The sequence below is a fragment of the Chlamydotis macqueenii genome, chromosome 3 (genome assembly GCF_036417535.1).
Source record: "Chlamydotis macqueenii isolate bChlMac1 chromosome 3, bChlMac1.mat, whole genome shotgun sequence".
Lineage (NCBI taxonomy): Eukaryota > Metazoa > Chordata > Aves > Otidiformes > Otididae > Chlamydotis > Chlamydotis macqueenii.
The window spans coordinates 7,372,503-7,394,049 of record NC_141558.1 but is presented as its reverse complement, the minus strand read 5'-3'; the positions used below and the strand labels follow the sequence as shown (position 1 = coordinate 7,394,049).

General features: G+C 44.3%; 1 protein-coding gene across 4 annotated transcripts in view; it reads left to right on the top strand.

Moving 5' to 3' along the window:
* Positions 1-21,547, top strand: part of EVA1A (eva-1 homolog A, regulator of programmed cell death) — a 209,406-nt gene that overhangs the window by 155,070 nt on the left and 32,789 nt on the right. The window lies entirely within an intron of this gene.

Below are 21,547 nucleotides of genomic sequence, written 5' to 3'. Positions count from 1 at the left end.
TTAGTCAGCTGTGAAAACCAACTGTTGATTTCTGCTTTTCCTTTCCTTGTTTTTTTTTGGACAGTCACTACATCTGGGTCAAGGCTAACGATGTACTGGGGCTGCATACATTAAGTCTTCAGGGCTGCTGATGCATAGAAAAACCCCTTACCTGGCAATAAGAGGGAGAAACCAAGTCTGAAACTGTGCTCGTCTGATTTGGGAGTACTTATTCTGCTTTGGGGAGGTGTAAATGGTAAGGGGCACGGCCAGAGGGAGCAAAGGCCAGAGGATATCATTCTCCACTAAGTAACAGTTATTTGTTGGTTTCTGGAGTAGTTACTTCAGAGAGGTTTTTAAATGCACTTAATTCAGACAGAAATAATCTTTGTGAAAGGCGGGTTGGGATTGTGTCAGGAACATTCTTGGGATAAACATCTGCCTCCTTTGGTTAACAACCATATTTGTTACATGAAAACAAATACCACTGTGTGACCTAGAGAGCTTGGGGAAAGGGGCCAGAAAACAAGCTGTGTTGCTACTGATGAGATAGTAAATCAGAAAAAAAACAAAGATTACAGCATTTAAAAAAAAATCAAGTCAAAAAGCTATTTCTCGCTTCTTTTTACATTGCCCTGCAAATTAAGACAAGTGTAGTTTTTCAACTCAGCCTCACTTTGTAGAGTTGGTGAATGTTACACTTGGAGAAAGAGAATTATAACTTTCCTTCCCCATGTTGTTCGAGAACCGCGTTAGAAATGTGTTTGAGTGGCAAAGTTCACTCTCCTCCGTGTGTGAGGATGGTTAGGGCAAGGGGTTTGATGAGCTTTATATGAGAAATAGGAACCAGATACAAAAATTGCATCAAGACTCTCGGATGGCCAAGAGGAAGGTGGATCTAGGCATTCACTGTGGCCATCTCCTCTATAGCTGGTGTTTGTCTGGGTCTGTGGAAGTGATGCCATTAATGCCAATGCCCCCATCCCTCTGTCTGGCCAGCCACATTGGTCGCCCATCTGGGTATGACGCAATTTCCTTTGCTTCTTTATTGGGAGATTAAACCAGCTGCCTCTTCTCCCTTTTCCTTGTAAATAATTTATTGCTTCTGGATTTAATAAGTTTTAGTGTTTGAAGGTTTCCTGCAGATGGATTAGGAGCAAATGCACATGTTGGAATGACAACATTTTTAAGGCAAGTACCTATAGTATAGGCTACCAGTTTCCTGATCCCCCTATTCTATAGATCGAGATTCACACATATACCCTAGCTGTCACTTCAAGGGTGGCTTTGGCTAATAGGTGTTGTTTCTTATAGTAAATTTAAGACGGAAAGTATCTTAAAAGTCTTTCTGGTAGCTGTTGGTAAGTTCGATGGTGACATTAAAAACTGCTTCACAAAGTTCAGAATTCTCCTCCTGCAGGTGTTTGGCCTATTGGGTAACACATGTGCTCTCAAAACAGTGGGACATCACTCCTCATCACCAAATTTTGTGTCTGCAGGTCCCTCCTACCCAGAAGCTTCCTTTGCCTGTCTTGTAAGCAGCAAATGATGTCTGCCATAATGAGTCCGCGTTATGTTGAGATTTACTTTAAGAAGACATTGAGCTGGAGATTTGGCTGGAGTCGTTAGCTCCAGCCTACCTGCTGTAGGGGCCAGATGTAATTCCATAAGGTCACACAGGGCTATACTGTCTTAGCATGTGCCATTCTGTCTCCTGGGAACTGACCCCGCAACTGTGAGTTGAGCTGTGCTGAGCTGACGGTGCACAGGTTGGCTCAGCTGAAGCCGTTCTGTCACCTCAGCCATCTGCCCCATGGATTAACTCTGCTTGTGGGACCAAAAGGGACTGCTTGCTCTTCAGCCCAAGCGTTGAAGTTCCTGCCCTTTCAGGCTCTCTAGGGCCCAGTTTCAGTCTTGGAACCTTGGGGGACTTGCCACCTGATGTGGCTGTTCTTTAGGACAGAGCTAACTAAAGCCATTTATTTATTTTTGTAGTTAAGCACAGGAATAGCATGGAGGAATACAGATGTCTGTCAGTTTTGCAGCAAGCTGCAGAGACCACTTCGTGGCAGCTTTGTGTTGCTTCCATATTTCCAGTTGTCCCGTTTTTCTCAGTTGTAGAAGGCTCCCTTGAGTCTGAAACTCTGGCCTCAAAGTTTCCAAGGGCTGTTGTTTTGTTTTGTTTTTTTTTTTTTTTCTGCAATGTTTCTGATGGATTTTTTCCTGTTTTTCTAAGCAAATGTCTGCATGGGAACGCTCTTTCCAATTGTACCTCCACTGTGGTGTCAGCCCTGTTGGTGATACATTTCCAGGTCCCTGGGCTGCCATAGACTGGCAATGTGGGTGAGCATCTCAGACAGAGTTTTGTGAAATGAGACTCAAAGCAGTGCCCTGCTTCACTACAAGGTTGTGAAGAGAAGTGTTTTGGAGATTGCAGTAGATGGCCGCTGCATTAAGTACATCCTCACAACTCACGTTAAAGGGGGTCTCGTGCCAGTTTCAGCAGAGACTCCAAAGAGAAGTCTGTGAAGACATCTATGAGAAGTCTCTCTTTTCTGGAGCCAAGACACAGAGGAGAAGCAGCTGACACAGCCACCATTGCTCTGCTTATCTTGTGCATTACCATTGAGGGCTGAGCTTCAGCCAAGTATGTCTTCTGTCTCCATGCAGACACTCTGCCACGACTCTGTCTGGGCATGCACTCTGGCTGGGAGGCAGCAGGTAACAGATACGCGACGTAGCTGAGGCTGACTCCTGCCCAAGGAGGTCTTCTCCTCCCATGTGACGCTGGGAAGCATGGGCTGGGTTTAGCTGATCTGTGATGCTGGAGGAAAGGAGACTTTCTGGAGTCTTCCTCCCTCCTTGGCTCCTGGGAAGAAGCATGCAGGTCTAGTCATGTTACAGGTGGCTTCAGACTAAGATTTGCCAGGACTGGCTCATTGCAGAAGGTCTAGGAGGGCGCTCTTCTCAGGGTTAGGTGGTTAGGAACATGCATGGGCAGTGGATTATGGCTTGAACCCATGCTTGTGTCCTCAGCCTAAAGTGCTGTGTAGTCTTGTGGCACTCCTGTTCTGCATCTGAACTGAAGATGGTCGGTCAGAATGTACAGGAGGCATGTTTGCAGGTTTAAAGGTCTGTTAAGCAATCTGGTTGCTTTGCTTAATTAAGGCAGTGTTGGAGAGGGATTTTGTCATCCATGGCAGAGGGACAGTCTTTCTGCACCCAGCCGCAGGTATTTCCAGTGCTCTGTGGGTCAGTACATTCCCACTCCATTTTCTGTCTGCTGTAACTGAATAATTAGTAATTCTCCCCTTGAGAAACCCCAAATCTGTCTGTATTACTGGCCAACTGATGAAGAGTATTTATCAATGAGCAGCTACTAACACTGCAGAAACAGCCCCTATCGGAGGCAGCTCAGCAGCTGATAATTATCTCCTTCAGGAGAAGCTTTGCAGGGGGAGTTCCCACCTCCCTAGATATTTGCTTCACTGGAAATTATTTTGGTTGTGTATCTTGGTTCAACATGCCTCCGGTCCTTTTAGTTGGTATGAAGATTCACAGCTGGAGTCTTCCTGTGCAGGGGCTTGCAAAGCCTTCTCTTTGGACGTGCTGGCACTTCTCCCTGTGGTAGGACACTGAGTGATAGGCACTCGCCATAAGCCCCTGGACGGGGTGGGAAGGCACTTGGACTATGTCACACAGAGGATTTTCAGGCTTCCCTCTGGTAGAAAGGTGGATCCACCTCTAGTGACTGTTCACAGCCCTGCAATGAGCACTATGTAGCCTTTGTAATGACACCTTGTTTTCCCCTCCTCGAATAAACATTTGCTTTATTTTCCTAGATTTACAACTCCATCAACCAAGCTCTATTAATAAACTGCCCAGTAAAGACATAGTTAATCTCTGCCAAAAAGTGTTTTTGCCCACATAGTTTAACTCCACTGCTTGGAAGGAGAACCTAAGCAGCAGAGTTCCTGGCCCCAGCATGAGGCACATTGCTTGCATAGCCATGTCAGGTACATGTGTGTGATTTTTCACACTTCTCACTGACAAAGTGTTACTGGCAAAAGGTTTATTTACAAAATGAGCCAATGTCACTTACCTTTTCCATCCGCTGGAGAAGGTCCCGTCCCACCCAACCACCTTCTACCAAAAGCTTGATGGAGAGAGCTGCAGAGCTGGTGGCATGGTGACAGACACAGTAGAGAACAGAAAGAGTTAAAAGCCAAGTTTTACCACAGAGCTTTTCATTATCACAAATGGGGAAAGGGGAAACACAGACTGAATAAGTGACTCTGATGATGCTTTGCTGTGAACAGGATTTGACCCCACAGTCTCCCCAGCACACCAGCACTCAGCCCTCAGTCTCCGGAGTTATACAACATTACACAGCCCTCTTAAATGGGCCAATTATTTTCCTATGCAAGAGCGACCCGAGAGAGATTTTCCTGTCTGTTGACTATGAAATATATATTTCATTTTCCTCAAGAAAGCCCATTTTTATTTGCAATTCAAGTGAAATCGATATTCCAAACTGACATTTCAATACAATCAAGGTTGTAAAGTAAACAGGGTAATGAGAAGACAAGCGCTGTGAATAGATTTTCAAATATTGGACAGTTTATATATAGAATCATAGAATCATGAATCATAGAATGGTTAGAGTTGGAAGGGACCTTCAAAGGTCATCTGGTCCAACCCCCCTGCAAGGAGCAGGGACATTCCCGACTAGATCAGGTTGCTCAGAGCCTCATCCAGCCTGGCCTTGAACGTTTCCAGGGATGGGGCTTCCAGCACATCTCTGGGCAACCTGTTCCAGTGTTCTACAACCCTCATTGTAAAAAAATTTTTCCTAATATCCAATCTAAATCCACCTCCCTCTTTTTTAAAACCATTACCCCTTGTCCTATCACAACAGGCCCTACTGAACAGCCTCTCCCCATCTTTCTTGTAGGCCCCCTTAAGGTACTGGAAGACCGCTATCAGGTCTCCCCGGAGCCTCCTCTTCTCCAGGCTGAACAGCCCCAACTCTCTCAGCCTGTCCTCATAGGAGAGGTGCTCCAGCCCTTTTATCATCTTCATGGCCCTCCTCTGGACCTTCTCCAACTGGTCCATGTCCTTCTTATGTTGGGGGCTCCAGAACTGGACACAGTACTCCAGGTGGGGTCTCACCAGGGCAGAGTAGAGGGGAGAATCACCTCCCTCGACCTGCTGGCCACGCTCCTCTTGATGCAACCCAGGATGCGGTTGGCCTTCTGGACTGCAAGGGCGCATCGCCTGCTCATGTTGAGCTTCTCGTCCACCAGCACTCCCAAGTCCTTCTCCTCAGGGCTGCTCTCAATCCATTCACCGCCCAGCCTGGATTTGTGCCTGGGATTGCCACAAATATATAACTTGATTTCGCAGTGACAAAGAGGGGAGGCTGATAGGAGGTGAACAAGAACAACAGAAGGAGAGGAACGATGGGAAACTGGCTGTTTTTCTGCTTAGCTAGTGCCAACCTGGAGGCACGTATGGGATTTCCTAGGGCTGAAGGAGGAAGACAAGTATTGATTTTATGTATAGTCTACGCTGGAAAATGGCAACTTTACACTGTACCTAGAGCCTCTAGTGTTGCAGCAAGCCAGCTTCTGGATTTTTTACCTCAACAGTGGGATACATAGGAGCTAAAGGAGGAAGAGGGTATTAGGGAAGGGCTGCAGGGGGTCACCGCATCAGTCTGTGTTGCATGGATGCCCAAGTTGATGGTGCTGGAATTGCCATCTCTCCTATGTTGGTGCAGATCCCCCAGCTTTACCTAACCTCTCACATGCTACACAAATGACTCCCTCTTGCTCTTCCCAGGAACGCAGGCTGTGTTTCTGCTCTCCTAAGCAGTGGCCACGTTCCAAGCAGCAGCGGCTGCATTTTTATACTCTTGTATCGGGACAGGACTCGGCATAGTTTGAATCATCACTTGCAGTCACCGGCAGCAGAAACACTTGTGAGCAGAAACTCATGAAGTCATCCCTGTAGCTTGCAAAAAAAGCTTGGCATCTTTCTGGGGGAGAAAAGCAACTGGAAGGCTGAAGAAATTCCATGCCCCCAGCTGTGAAAGCTGACACAAAGGAGGCAAATGTAGAAGTGTCACATTACCCCCAAACAGCTTTGAGGTGGTGAAAGAAAGGCAAACAATGCTATATAGTTTTTGTATTTTCTTAATTGCAGTAACCCTCCCTGAAATGTCATCCTGATTTCCCAAGGGATTGTAACAGTCAAAGCTGGTTGATTTGCAGGCCACATAGAGGGGTAAATGGCCCCAACTCACCTGTGCATCAAGCTTTTTAAACTAATTTTGATTAGAAAGAAACTTTGGGAACACTTTAACATCAAATGCAAGAAGCTTACAAGAAAGTAATTGAAAGAAGAATCTGTTTGAGAGGAGAATTGAGATATGATTTCAAATTGGTTAAAAAAAAAAAAGACAAGACATGAAGGCTGAGAATTAATACAACCGACATCTCCTATCTTTGCAGAGCTGGTGAGCAGGGATGTGACATTTAGTGGATGAAGAGAGCATTGCTTTGGGTCTAAAGGTGGAGTGTTGTGTCTATCTGAAATATCTGGCTGCTGATAAGCAATAACAGCCTGGAGTTCTCCATCATGGTTCATTTTTTCAGGCTTGTCACCACCTGCGCATGCTTTTTTGAGAGTGGGACTTCCAGCTGTCGGTGAGAGATCCAGGGGCTCGGTGCATCTATGTGATGTCCATGGAGTCCAGCAATGGGCTGAGCTTTGCTGAGCTGCCATTTGTCACCTCAAATGACGTGACAGGTGCTCTGGATTTCTGAATAATGGTGATTTTTTTTTTAAATTTGGGAAATTGCTGTTGACATCACCTTGCAAGTGGGCTTGGGCATTTTCTTTGGTGGAGAAAGCAGATGTGGTGCTGCCACACTTTGCTGCCAGGAGTCTAAGGTAAGATTTGGACCTCCCGAACCTTCCTGTTGTTTTGTCTTAATCCAGGAAGTCAAACTGACTTATATCTTATTCCTGCTGGTTAGAGAGACTTAGAGCTTACATTAGATGCTGGGTTTTGATCTTTGCTAATAAAAAGCAAAGAAAAATCATGCACACAGTCTGGCAGGGGGATTGAATATTTGTGCACAGGAAAGGTCCTCTCAGGTGTGGCTTGTGCTGCATGGTTTGTGTAGTATTCAGCAAAGCCTTGTCAGTGCTGGGGTTTCCTGTTGCTCATAGCATTCCTTTACTATTACTTTTCTTTCTTCTGTCTTACTTTGTAGAATTTGATCTCTGCTTTAAATTACATCTCCGGTAACGTGTGTGCTCTGATTATTGCAATGTGCCTCGCTGAATAGGGATCATTCCCTTCCTCAGTCTCAATTCGCTTCACCTTGGCTTGTAACTTTATTTTCTGGGGAAAGGAAAGGTTTGTTTTCCTTTGGGATTGCCAGAGATGATGGTCTTTGATTTCTATGTCCGCAGCCTGAAATCGTTCTCAAATCCAGCCTGTCATATTGAAATGATTTACTTCTTTCATTGTTTGAATCTCCCCATTACTTCTTGCCAATTCTGTGTGCGAGAACATCCATTCCTGCATTTACCAGGGCTTTCTGCATCTGACTGAACTGGCAGGTTCACATCTGTCTTTCATAAGGAGGATTTTGCAGGCATGAACTCCCTGGAAAGGGATTAAGCCGTTTTGTTGTTGTTGTTGTTCCTGAGTTTGTTGCTGCTGAGAGGATGATAAATGCTGTGCACGAGACACACCACAACGAACGCATGTCCACGTCCTTTTCAGGGGATAGATGTAATTATCTCTCTGCCCGTCGCCATCTATGTTACAATTTATGTTAATGAAAAGCCAGCAAATGTTCGTATCACAACAATCCGTGCAGTGCAGAGCAGCTCTGAGGATGTGGCAGAGGGCTGCTCAGTAATTATGAGGAAGTGTCCAAAATGGATAAAGCAGGACTTTGAGGGGCTGCATATTAGTATTTTCCCATCTTAAACCTGTTTGTATGCTAATTGCCTATGGATCAGGCATCTCCATTCAATATATATTTGGTAGTGGTGGATAACACAAGAAAAGTTCTGTCTGTGCACTGAACTAGCTTTTCTTTTGTTTCTAGGGGTCTGCTAATTTTTTTTTTTTAGATAGATAGATATATAGATAAAGTGTTAGATGGATAGAGTTTTTAGTATCTATATTTTCCCACCTGGCATGGCTGAAGTGCCTAAGCCCAGACCTCCAGGTAGTTACCCTCAGTGCTGATGTGATATCTGCAGGTAAAATGGTGTCTGAACACCTTGAATGGGTTTGTTGAAAGCTCTGTGAAGCAGAGAAGCCCTGTTCCCCCAGCATACAGGTCCTTCAGGCCTTGGATCACATAGGCAACTGTGGAGCAGAGCAAGGAAGCAACTTTGCTGTCTTTAGTTTACTCTGACATAGATTTGCCTTGGTGACCTTGGGCAAGTCAACTAACTTCCACGGTATAGCTTTCTCATTTGTGTAAGGTAAATGCCGTGCTGGTTTTACAACGTAGATGATGTTTTTGAGAGTTAATTAGTTGGTATTTGAGGCACAATATTTTTATGTAGGGGTTATTCATCAAGTCCTTGGTCCTTTTGCTCAAGAGGGTGTTAATTGCTCTCTGCTTATGGGGTGGCTCTGATGAGATGAGAGTAAAGGCATATGGAGGTGAGTGTATGATTAACAAAGCAACTGTGGAGTAAAACAGATTTCCCCAGGTGAGAAATTGAGTTGCTGTTGGCTGCAAGGCTTTCCTTTTGGCATGTGTTCCTGAAAAGGCCCCAGTTCAGGGAGCACCCCGTGATGACCCCATGCTCGTCTTGGGGCTTTCAGGGTGCTTACCCGCTTTCAGAGGTGCTCAACCACATAAGAACAGGAAGGATCTGAAATTCCCTCCCCTTCCTATCTGTGTGCCCAGGTGAGGAAGTCAGGAACATAATTTCATGCACCATAAATACTAATAGTTCCAGGTACTTACGATTCGAGCATGCACATTAATGTGGTGTGAGCTCTCTCCCCTGGCTGGAGTCGGTGTAATCACACTTAGGACCTGTTTGTCTTGGCGGAGCTGTGCTTATGAATGAGGTAACTTAGAAAAAGACATTCCTTCACTCATGGCAAACAGCTAAAAATATCTGAACTTCCACAGGCCTGGGGAGGAGAGCAGGAGTCGGGGTAAAGCTCAGAGCATGGACCTCTGGAGATGCGATTTTGAGTTCCCTTACAGAGCTGAGCAGGGGCTGCAGGTCCCTGTCACCGTGCGCACACCAGCTTTGTTGGACTGGGCTTTACCACGGAGCGTGTCTCGGGGCTCAAAATGCTTTGCTCGCATTTGGCCACTCAGAGCATACAAGTTACGGTAAGTGACCTCTGTTCTTGCTCAAAACCCTGTTTTGTGTGTCAGTGACTTACATATTGCATTTACAAGAGTGATGCAAGAGCTCCTGCTCTGCAAATAGCTGTGAGAGCATCTTGGAAGATGCACAGCACTATCGTTAGCCAAAGATGGGTTCAAGAGTAATACACTTTTCTTCTGCCTTTTAAAATGAAAATTAAGCACCCTTTCTCTTTGGTGATGGGAAGAGATGCTCATAAAGGCTTAAAGCTAGGGCTGTTAAACTATTTGGACATGCAGGGGTGGCCTGGTTTGAACTGACCAAGGGCTGATAGTTGCATTTTGTCTGTGTCTGTGTTTAAGAGAAATTTTTCACAATGAAACAAAAAAAGCATCATTTCACAACCCGAAGGAAGCTCATGAAGAGATGCAGTTATGCATCCCCACAAAGATCTGGCCCCAAGCCTTCACAGACAAAGAGAAGGGCTTGCTCAGGTAGTGTTTATTATGCAGTGAGAGTTCCTGCTGCCGCTTTTCCCGTGCAGCTGGAACCACAGCCCTGTGTGTTTTTATGTGTGCATGCATGTGCTTACTTAGAGGCACTTCATAAATCACATTTGAAAAGTGCATTTTGTTTTGTTTTGTTTTGGAATTTGGCAGTAAACAAGTCCACTAAGGGAAAAAATCAAACCTGGGATTGGTTCAGTCACCAGCTCTGGGAGAAGGGGGTTCCAGAGATCAACATATTTATAAATGTGCAGTAGCTGGAATGGGCGTATCGGCTACTTTTTGGCAAGGTTGAAGTTGCTTGATTATTAAGAATGATTCTTTATTATTTATGTCACCCATCTGAGACTGCTGTATCTCTGCAGATGTGTCCTGAAGCAGGGAAGCAAAGCACAGGCAGTGTAGCTGGGCTGCTTAAGTTTTATTGGAAAGCACTGCTTTCATTGTGAAAACAGCTTTTTACGGCCAGCCAGCTCCATCTGTCCTTGTTTTCCTTCCAGGAATGCAAGGGGCTGGGGAGAATTAGAACTGGGGAAATGTAACTTTGATTGAAACTCTGGGGGACCGTGAGGGAGAGCAGAAAGGAAAGCAAGAAAACCATAAAAACACTGTAGTGGGGACCAGAGAAAGAATGACACAGTCCTGGGAGCGTGACACGGCAGTAGGAGCTGTGACTCCTCTTTTCTCAGGATGCTTTTTGACTCTTGCTATGAAGAGTCCCCCAGTTTGCAACCTTCACTACAGAAGCTGGATTGAGATTTGGTTCTTTTTGAAGTCCAAGGATCATGGATGTGTTTTCACTCATTTCTTCTTGCAGTGCCTGAAATGGAAAACACTATACCTGTCTATGGGAGCGACTTAAGGGTCCCTCTTGCTGTCACTCAAAAACTTTACATTCGCCTTCAGTACCCCACAGGGTGCTGGGGAATGCTGTGTGGAGAACTGAGGCCAGGAGGGATGTAAAGTGTGATCCTCATGAGCATAGATGTATCAGCCAAATCAGGACCAGATACCAGTTCTCCCAGTCCCATCTTGAAGGCTGCAGGAGCCAAACACCATGCTGCCAGCAATTTTTCTGCCTCTGTGATCAGGGCCCAGTTGGGACACCCAGTAAGTGTTTGCCTTGTGTGCCTGATGACTGAAGCCAGGAAATGTTTGTGGTTTTCTTTACCTCGATGGCTGGGCTGGGTAGGATTTGTCACTATTGCTCATGAGAGAAGAGCAGCATCAGGGCTGCTCTAAGGGACATAGCCTTTCCTCAACTGGGTCGCAAAACAAGGCTCTGCCCTGTGGGTTTTGGGCTCAGGGCCGTGCAGCTGCTGAGCTTCCTCAGGAAGAGAAGCCAACTCCTTCACTGGGGCTCTCTGGTCCCTTTAGGAAGTGGAAATTATTAGTCCCTCCTGAGGCTGAGCTGGGGTTTGGATGTGCATCTCTTGTTTCCTGAGCTCCACTGACAAGGTTGTAGAAGGTGGCCGTTGCGTGCACTTTTTTGATGAAGAGTGGCTATGACTGCTGGGCTTTGCGCCAACGCCGGTGCTGTCAGTGTGGCAAGAGACTGCTGGAGGAGATGGGTCCTTCAGGGGTGCTTAGCCGAGCTGGTGGCATTCCTGAGCATGTGCAGCGGATGCCAACCTTAGATGTCAAAGTAAGTCTAGGTGTGAAGGAATTTAGTGAGGTGCTGGGCAGGAAATCAGTATTTTTTTTTTGTGACTCATTTTGTTACTGTTAAGCACTTACCTTCTCCCTGAAGTGAAATTCATGTGCCTGGTTGCTGTGTCATGAATCCTACCTTAAGTGGTAAGCCCAGGGTGAGAAATAAAATGAGGGCAAAGAAAAAGCAGACTGAGCCCAAGCTGCAGCAGCGAGGTTTTCCTTCTCCTCTACACCTGGGACCAACCTTATGGCTTTTTCTTTGCTACGGCTGGTGTGGTAACACCAGCAAAGTCCTTCATGCCAGTGCTCACAGCTGTGATGCTCTCCTCTATCTGTGCAGTGACTGCAGAGAAAGGCTGCCTTGTCTGCATCTTTTCTGTTTCTCTTTGCTTTGCCAGGATGATGCATTTATTTGAGTTAGGTGTCAGGCAACAGCCACTGCTAGAACAACACCGCTGACTGCCAGAATCAGGTCACTGCTGGTCACTTGCTGAATGCTTGGTTATTTCAGGCTTTGGCACTCTGCAACACGTTGATGATGATTTCAAACATCACATCGTGGAAGCTCTCATCCAAATCACACTCTGCTTTATAAAACACATTGGATGGGCTTTGGGCAGGAGTGAGACAAGTCAGGATGCATCCCTCAGTAAACGCATCAATGTACTTCTCTGAAACAAAAAGCAAGAAGAAAGGGAAGGAAATACAGATTGAGCAGCTCCGAAGACACAGAGAGAAGACGTGGATGTAGGTGTTGGGGTCATTTAATCCTGTTAAGAAGAAATGACAGTTTATTGTTCCAAGGCAGAAGTGCAAAACGTAAATAGAAATACCTTCTTCCTTCAAGGATGAAACCTGTCAGCCTGCTGACTGGTGACTTTTAGACTGCTTAAAAATGGTAATCAAACACTTAACTGTCTCACAAATAAGAGATGCTAATGATGCGTCTTCTGTTTCAAATCACAGTCCTAGATAATTTATGGAAGAGAGGGGATGGGACTTTTAATAATGCAGAGGTGACTCTTGGGTGCTTTGCCTTCCTCATGTTCAGGGTCTTGGAGGTCTGATCCTGCTGAGGTGTGTTTTGGGGCATGGCAAGGAATTTCCTACAGTCCTCTGCACATGCACACCCCCCAAAATCCCCAGTGGTACTTGGAGAGTGTTTCTGGTCTTTCTCGCCTTTTTTTTTTCTGTCATGCTGTAGGTTTGAAACATCTTCTCTTTGCTGATAATGGTTGGCTTCATGGGGGAGTGTGGAGGAAATTCATTTGTACTAAATTTCTAGTACACAGTTTGTCATGTCTGTAAGGACTTGAAAACCCAGTTCACCTCTCCCAGTCCTTTGCTCACTGGATCTTTGGCTTGTGTGGCCGACCTGCATAGATGATCTAGAGGTTCACCTTTTATTTAGCTCCCACTGGAAAGACTTGAGTTTTCTATCTGCTTCCCTCACTTATATGGTTTTCTGCCATCCTTATAATGTTAAAAGTGTTTTGGTAAGAGCTGCTGGTCAGTTGGCAACATGATGCCTCTGTGACTTAATATAAGCTTTATCACTGCCACCTTGGAGAATAGAGGTGATCAAAGTTCCGTTCTCATATCCAGGTAAAGGGGATTTGATGATGGAGCAAACAACTGGGACTGAATTAGTCTGGATTAAGTCTGGAAGGCTCTGGAGATTTGGGGAAAGTGACTGGGAAACCAAGAATGATTTGTAATAGTACTGTGTCTATGGCTAACAAGCAATTTAAAGTTTCTAACACAGGCTGGCTTTGTGAAGATCTTGTACACGTGGAGAGGCAACTGCTTCACTCCTGAGTCATGCAACTGCAAGCTCCTTTCAAGAGCTCATTAGTCACTAAGCAGGATGGACACTCCTGAAATATTTGGTCAGGGGACAGTCTTCTGGCAATGCACTTTCATGCTTTCCTTTCCATTGGAAGTGTTTTCCTAGTGACTAATTAAAATTTTTTTGGTGCAATGTCTCTTAGCCCATTACTTCTCCTGTGTCCAAATGAGCATAGAAACCAGATTATTTCTTTCTGCTGTCTAGAAACCTTTATATTTTTGAAGCCTGTTTTCATGTCTCCCAGGTTCCTTTTCAGTCTTTTGCTGTTTATGGTGACAGTATCAGTATTGCCTAAATTAGTGATTGTTCTTTTCCTTTCCTCTGGGTTCTCTCCTGGAGGTTCATGTTTTGCTTGCAACTAAGAGCCCCAGGCCAGGCACAGTACTTTAGCTGAGACCTTACTATTGTTGAGCAAAAGGCACGGGTTTAGATCTTTTGGTCTGAGGAACATCAGCTGCTTGACACCACTGGTTGATGTTCACCCTTGTGATCTGCAGGACTGCTATGTGGAAAGCTGATTTTCACCCTGTATTTGCCTAGTGGATTGTTTCTGGCTGGCTTTGGTATCTTGGACTTCTCTGTGTCTCCACACAGAGGCTGTGTCTCCAGCCTCTCAAGATCATGATGGACTCTCTCCCTTTCCCTTTATTGCAGTCCTTCCTAGCTTGGTATCATCTGCAAATGCAATAAACATTATTTATATTCCAGCATCTTGATGATCATCCAGGTAATCTACATCCAAGAAAATGAAAATATTTTCATTAGAACCGGATCTAGGACTGACCTCTGCAAAACCCCACTCGATGTATCCTTTCACTGTGAAAAATGAATCATTGATAACTACACTCTAAACACTTTTCCAGCTAGTTTAGTTCCTGCCCTAACAGCACACCGTCTATCTGTAGTTTGATTATGAGAAGGTCCTGAGAGACACTAGTCTTTCCAAGACACTGCTGATGTGGAGCCTCTGAATAGGGAGGGTTAGGATTAACAGCAAATTAATCCTCTGGTGAAAGCAAACCGTAAATGAAATGCTAGAACACACAGTGGTCACACTGAAGGCTACTGCTCATTTTTCTTTCCTCATTTTCTGAGAAGCAGCATAGCTCTGTTTCTCAAGACCACATGGCATTTGACTCTAATTCTGCAAGGCAAACAGTGCATCTTTCAGAATATTTCATTTTGACTTTCGTGCTAGAGGCCTTCCCTCTCCAAAACACCTTTCCCAGGACAGGGGGATACTGTGTAGAATGAGTGTTGGTGTTCCCACACCTTTCTGAATAGCTGCACAGTAGAAAGCTAGCCTTGCCTGGAAAACAGATTTTGTCTGTGGAATTGGTAAGTCATGGTTTGTGATGACATTTTTGTAGATTAAAACATAGGAGTCAGATTACTTATCACCAATAATAAGTGAGATCCAGCCAGGAAGAATGTATAATACTGCATATAAATAGGTGCTAAGTATGAATGCGCCGTTAGGATAATTTTATAGTGCAACTGCATTAGCTGTGAAGGCAGCAAGAATTAATTTTCTTTCTATGATGTTTGCATCACAGATTCTGACTTTAGCTCACCTCTGATAAACTCTATTTATATTAAATATACAGACACATGACTTCTTGTCTGCATCTCTGACTGCTCTCATCAGCTGCATCCATACAGGCAAACCGCACAGGTTCAAGGTGTGGGGTGGACTTAAGCACTGCCCTGCACCATCCAAACTGTTTGATTGTTCCTGTGCTCTTTGCTCTGGCTTTGTCTCCTGCTAACTTGGGAGCTAGTGTGGGCCAGTGACTTTTCCCAGCAAGCCATATGAATGAAGCCATGCTGTGTGGAAGGGTGTGAGGGAGAAATCTTAGCCATATGGACACAAGCTGTACTGTGTGTATTGTCCTGAGGGCCAGGGAATGAGCCTTGACCTATCTTATTTATAAGCATAGACATAGTGACTGCAGCGCCCTTACAATTGTAAAAAAAGGTAAAAAACCACTTAGATATACATTTTAAATGATTTTGAAAGTTCTCCTTCCCCTCATGCATCCACCAGGGTTGTTTCTAAGTCCAGATGCACATAGGTGACTTTTATTGCTGTTCACTTGTGTCGATTTTGTTTGGACAAAAGTTCTTTCATGCTTGAGGCTTAGTGTTTCATGAGCCATAGGCTTGTCTTCAAAATTGTTATTAATATCTAATTTATGGTGTGGAGGAGGAGAAAGGAAAGTTTGTTTAGATTTTTGACTCATTACCTTTATTCTGTGAGCAGATGAGTAACTGTGTGTACAAGGATGCTTACACATACGGTTCATGACATGACTGGAGCTGAATTATAAGCTCTTTGCCACCAAAGCAGGGCAAACCTGGCTGCTTGCTTCTGCCAATTATTTGATAAATTGGTTCATTCCATTCACTGAAATGACAGAAAACTAAAAAGGCAAAAATGTGACTGTTTGGATTTGTAAGTGAAATCAGCTTACTTTTGACTAGGCAAGCTGGGAGAGATCAAGTTGAAGGGTATGTGTGTGGGGATAGCTAGAAGTAGGGAAAGAAGGGGAATCAGGGTCAGAAGGAGAGAAAAGCAGGGAAGAAGAAAGGGGAACCGAAAACCTCCCCTTCTTGGCAACAGTAAACTTTTAATTTGGCTTAGCTGTTTGGTGAAATCTTGCTTTTCTAGGTGATGGTGAGAGGTGGATGACTTCAAAGAATAGGTCAGTCCAAGAATCCAGCAGACCTATTGAAGGATGGGCTGAGTTGCCTTGGGAAGGTGATTGTCTCCACCTGCTAGTGGCACAGGGAATTTCTTCATCTAGTTTAAACTAATATCCTAAGTTTTAGACTAAGTCTGACGTTAGCTGTAGGGTGATATTGGACCAGTGCATGTAACATTATCGGTGTATGAGCAGGACTGATGCTTCAACATTAAAAAGTCAAGATAAAGATGAAGTGAGACATTCCTGTATGTTTAGTCTCAAAGTTTCTCTTCCTTCTCTTAGCAAAGCTAATATTTGGTATCTTGAATGATATAAAAACTTATTAGCAGAAGCATTTCTTCATTCTAAAATCCATTGGTCACCACATACTCCCACACCAGCCATGTTTGATGTTGTGCCTCATTTGTGTCAGCAAGTTTGCAGATGACATCAAGATGAGTGATGCAGCTGATTCGTTTGAATCATCCCATCCAGGGGGATCTTGACAACCTGGCGGAAAGGGCCCGTGTGAACCTCATGAAGTTCAACAAAGCTAAGTGCAACGTCCTTCATCTGGGCAATCTCCAGTATCAATACAGACTGGAGGGTGAATGGATTGAGAGCAGCCCTACAGAGAGTTAGATCAGGTCCAGAGGATGGCTGTGAATGGTTAGAGCTGAAACACCTCTCTGATGAAGAAAGGTTGAGTTGGTGTTGTTCAGCCTGGAGAAGAGAAGGTTCCGGGGAGACCTGATAGCAGTGTCCCAGTACATAAAGGGGGCCTACAAGAAAGCTGGAGAGGGACTTTTGACAAGGACAGGTAGTGATAGTGCAAGGGGTAATGGCTTTAAACTGAAAGATTAGTTTTAAATTAGATATCAAGAAGAAATTCTTTACTATGAGGATGGTGAGGCACTGGAAGAGGTTGCCCAGAGAAGTTGTGGATGTCCCATCATTGAAAGTGTTCAAGGCTAGGTTGGATGGGGCTATAAGTGACCTAATGTAGCTGAAGATGTTCTTGCCCATGGCAAGTGGGTTGGACTAGATGATCTTAGAAGGCCCCTTTCAACCCAAACCATCCTATGATTCTATGATTTGGGCTCCTGTTAGCATGTCTCGAGACTTGTTTTCAGTTTATTTTCTATGTCACATCTCTTTGCAATTCTCTTTCACAGATTTAAGGCTTGCTGTTCTTAAGTGTCTCTGTTAGGTCAGAAAGACAGTCTGGGAAAGCATGCAAAGTCAAAAAGTGAAATAAAGAATAACCCACTCTAAGCTATAAAGGATTCCTCAGTGGAAACATTTCATCAGAAGAGTGGTTTCTGTTTGGAGTTCAGGTGCTTTAATGGTAACCTTAGCCACTGGCCTGCCCTTCCCAGGCAATCATTTATTGTACTGGAGCTTTCAGCATTGCCTGTCAGTTCTTGACTTGAGAGGCCATTTCAGGTCTTCAGACTAGTGATGATATTGCGTTTCTTCTGATGTTGTGTACATAACAGTCCTTAAATGGCCTTATGCACTAGGACCGGCTATGTCACACCAGCACCTTTAATGAGGCACATAAAATCCCATGGTAATTACATAATGGGTCAGAGTAGAAATGTACTGGGATATTTGCTTTTTGCACAGGATACTTCTAAAAGTTCACTGACAGGTCTTGCTTAAGTCCCCAGTTTGATCATTGCCTTTGGACAAACCTTCTGAAATGTCCTTAGTAGATCCTGCAGGAATTGGTCCACCTTCAAGATTTACCAGCTCAGTGATGTTTATTAAGCATTGATTTTTTTCAAATTTCTACTTAATTGGCAATTATGATGTCTGCCCGTTACAGGTTTCCAGCATAGAATCAGTGATTATTTTTCTTTGTTGATGATGTTACAACCCAAGCTCTGAGCCTTCGGAAGTTCTCTGAATTGCTTATCATCATCTTGAATCTTGATTTCATGATTATTAGGGTGCCCCAGCTGCTTTCATGGCAAGACCCAAGCCCTGCTCCAGTGCAGCGTGAGCTGGTTTACTCCCTGTACCATTCTTGGTCCTCAGTGCTTTCAGATGCCTTGGGAGAAAAGGAACCTCAAACCAAAATGGGGCACTACTCACAACCAGACGTTGGGCTGCCTTGTGTGCCGGGAAGTGGAGGGTCATAAGTCACAGACAGCCATGTGTTGGGGTGTGACACCCTCTGCACATGTGATTGCCATTAACGATTTGCTTTGCAAGTGCAAGCGAGAGTGAAGGAAAATAACAAGGCAGTAAACAAAGAGGGGCTCAACGTCTGGGGGCTGTGTGCTGATTTTCAAAGGTGATGGGGTAAGACACACTAACTGACATGTTGTCTCCATGGGACAAAGGCAAGCACAGAAAGGGCATAGCTAGGCTTCAAGAGTCAGGGACTGAGAAAAGAGCATCAACATGAAATAAAAAGACAGGCAAATGCCTTAATTTAGGTTAAAGGGTCTTCTTAGCTCGTCTTAGAGAGAGGATTGTGCATAAAATACTCCATTGCCTGCTTAATATACTATTTATGGTCAGGTGAACCTGCCTCCCTTTTTTTTTTTTTTTTTTTTTTTTTTTTTTTTTTCCCCAAGTGTGTGATCTACATTGTTGAGAGCAGTAACATACCCAGATCCAAACCAGGTAAACCTGGCCCCTGGAGGACTTGATTCTTGCAAGGGGGTCCAGGCACAACTCCATCACAGACAGGCAATGAAACAGGATCGCAGGATTGTAGGGCACAGGGTAATTCAGGTTGAGAGGGAGCTCTGAAGGGCTCTAGTCCATCCCCCTGCTCAAAGCTATAAGGGCAGATTGAGTTGCTCGGGGTTTTACAGCAGGTAGCACATAGGATGTTGGAAAACAGGACAAATGCTGAGATGGTAGATATAGCTCTTGTGCCTCCTGCTACTTTCAAATTGTAAAGGAAAGGAGGTGAACTTTTTACTCTTTGAATTGTCCCTCACACAGGGACAGTTTTGGCTCAGTCTTAAGGGGAGTGCAGTGAAAGTGTACATGGAGAGATGTCATCGTCACTGAGAGCGAAGACAGGCCAGGCTTGGGGTTGCCCAGCTGTTGGTGCAAGCCTGGTCTGCAGTATGCTTCCAAGCATTTACAGGATATCTGTAGGAATCAGACATGGGCTGGTCTTTCTGTGTGCATGCGGAGAATCTTAGCCTTTAGCTTTGGCCCAATCTAGTTTTAAATTAGATTTAAATCCAATTTAAATTGAACCACAATTAAAGAGTTTTGAGCTAAGTCCCCTCACCATACATTCATACTCAGCTAATACTGCACACGTAGACATGGATACAGCACAACTGGTGCAAAGTGCCTTAAATTTGTGTGGTAATGTGTTGGTAATGCAGGGTCTCGAATGGGAGGAGAGGATTAAAAACAAGGGAAGGGGCGTGTGTCTGTATACTGGGAGAAAGCTGGCTCCTGAAGGACTGGCCCAAAGCAAGACAGAGAATTTAAGAAGCTTAATTTGAACGATCCCTTAGAGACAGCGGGGTGGGACAGCAAGAGGGACACCAGTTGGGGGAAACAGGTGAAGGAAGAGTGTTGGCTGTGTGAGTACATGGGGAAGAGCTGGGAGCACACCAGACAATTTTGGTGGAACAGAAAGGAGTTTGGTGGGGCTGAAATCACAGGACATGCTACCTTAGTGTGCAAATAAATAGTAATAGTAATGCCAGAGCTGATAGTATAGGAGTATAGGCCATGTTTGGAAAAACATGAAGTTAAGTTTTCTTAGAAACAGAGTTGAAGATGCATGCTTTAGCATAATGGGAAATTCATTACACATACATTTAAATATCTTCTCCAGTGCTGCCAGTTTTTTTATAAAGGTCATAGGTTCATTCACAGAGTTTAAAAGCCAGAAGGGACCATGGGATCATCCAGCATGATCTAATATGTGTTATTACATATTGTACTCAGCTCAGTACAATAAACACATCCTGCCTTGGGGTTCAGGCCTGATTTGGAGAATGCATAAGAAGGACAAGTCACCCATGGCTGTGATAGTAAAGATTAGTGATCCTGACTGTCCAAGACTTGCACTATGTCTTTAATCTGGGATGTGTCCAGCTAGTGGTTCTTGTCATGACTCCCTCTGCTAGACTGTTCACTGGAAGCTGGTAGTTTCTTTCTCTTAATACATCAAGTCAAGTCATCTTTCACAGGCTCCTTGTTGATACACTAAACATTGTGTTCTTTCCATTTTCCAGCATAAAGCGTTTTTTCAGGTCTTAAGTCACACCACTGCCTCATCTCTGCTTCTTCTCTTGTCTTTTTTCAAGTTAAAACAAATGGACAGCCTGAATTATAAATGATGTTCCAGTTTCAGTCTCACTCATGCACGTAGGAGAGGTAACATGCCCTATGCCTAAAATTCTCCTCCCTTTTATGTCTTCAAGTAGCATGCCATAGTCAGAGCATTGCACTGCGTATTCTTTATCCGCTGTGACCTCTGTGTGTTTTTCCAGGGCTGCTGTTCCCAATGCACTACAGCTTCTCCATCTTTTAGGTACAATTTGACTCCTGCCCTGCTGCCATGCTGAGGGACGGTTTTCTGCCATAGCTACATGGGCACAAACAGATTGAGGTCATCAACCCAAGCACGCTCTGTGGCTAACTGCCCCCAAACAGATTTTCCAGTTGGAGGATGTGTTTTGTATCTGAACAATTCAAGATTTATTGCTTCCCCGATGTTGTTTTAGGACCAGATTTTTTCATAAAATTGTTTGTCTAACTCCATCCTCACGTGCAACTTCCTACCCTGACACAAAATCAAACTATGTAGTGTTTACATTTATTTAGAGGCGTTCTGTTCTCAAGGGGATTCAGAGATAATTAATTTATTACACTATATTCAGGGTCCTCTAATTTTCCAACATTGTAGTCCTTCAGATTGGCATAAGATGCCGGATATTCTGTGGATATACTAGAACTATGCTCACCTCTACTGTGTGAGTTATTTTAAATCTGAAACTATGGCACTGCATGGCATATGAAATGTTGCTAAAGCATAAAATTCCAGCAAGCAGGGAATTTATGTGTGTGCTAACGTCAAAAAGAATGAATTAAAATGGTGAGTGATTGCTCAGTGAAGCATATGGGTGCTAAGGAACGCACAAACAAACTCAGAAGGCATTTTTAGAAAATCATAAATTTGACCATTCAGGCAATTAATAATGGTTCTGTCTGAAGGAAATTTTCATGTACAGTAAATTTGATGTGCAGAATCCTTTAAACTTGTGTTCATTGTTATGATTTGCCCTGCAAGGGAGGGTGCATGTAAGTGTTTCAGGCAAGTAATGATCATTTTGTCTCAAGCTCCTGTAGGAAAAAATACGATCTTCGGAGAGCTTTGAAAAATATCATTAATCATCACTGCTTCCCCTACAGGGAAGAATGGTTTTGAGATTAAGGCTTTTGAGAGGGACTTAGAGGATCTGGTTTGTGTTTCCCAGCTCTGTCACAACCATTCATACATCTTTAGGTTG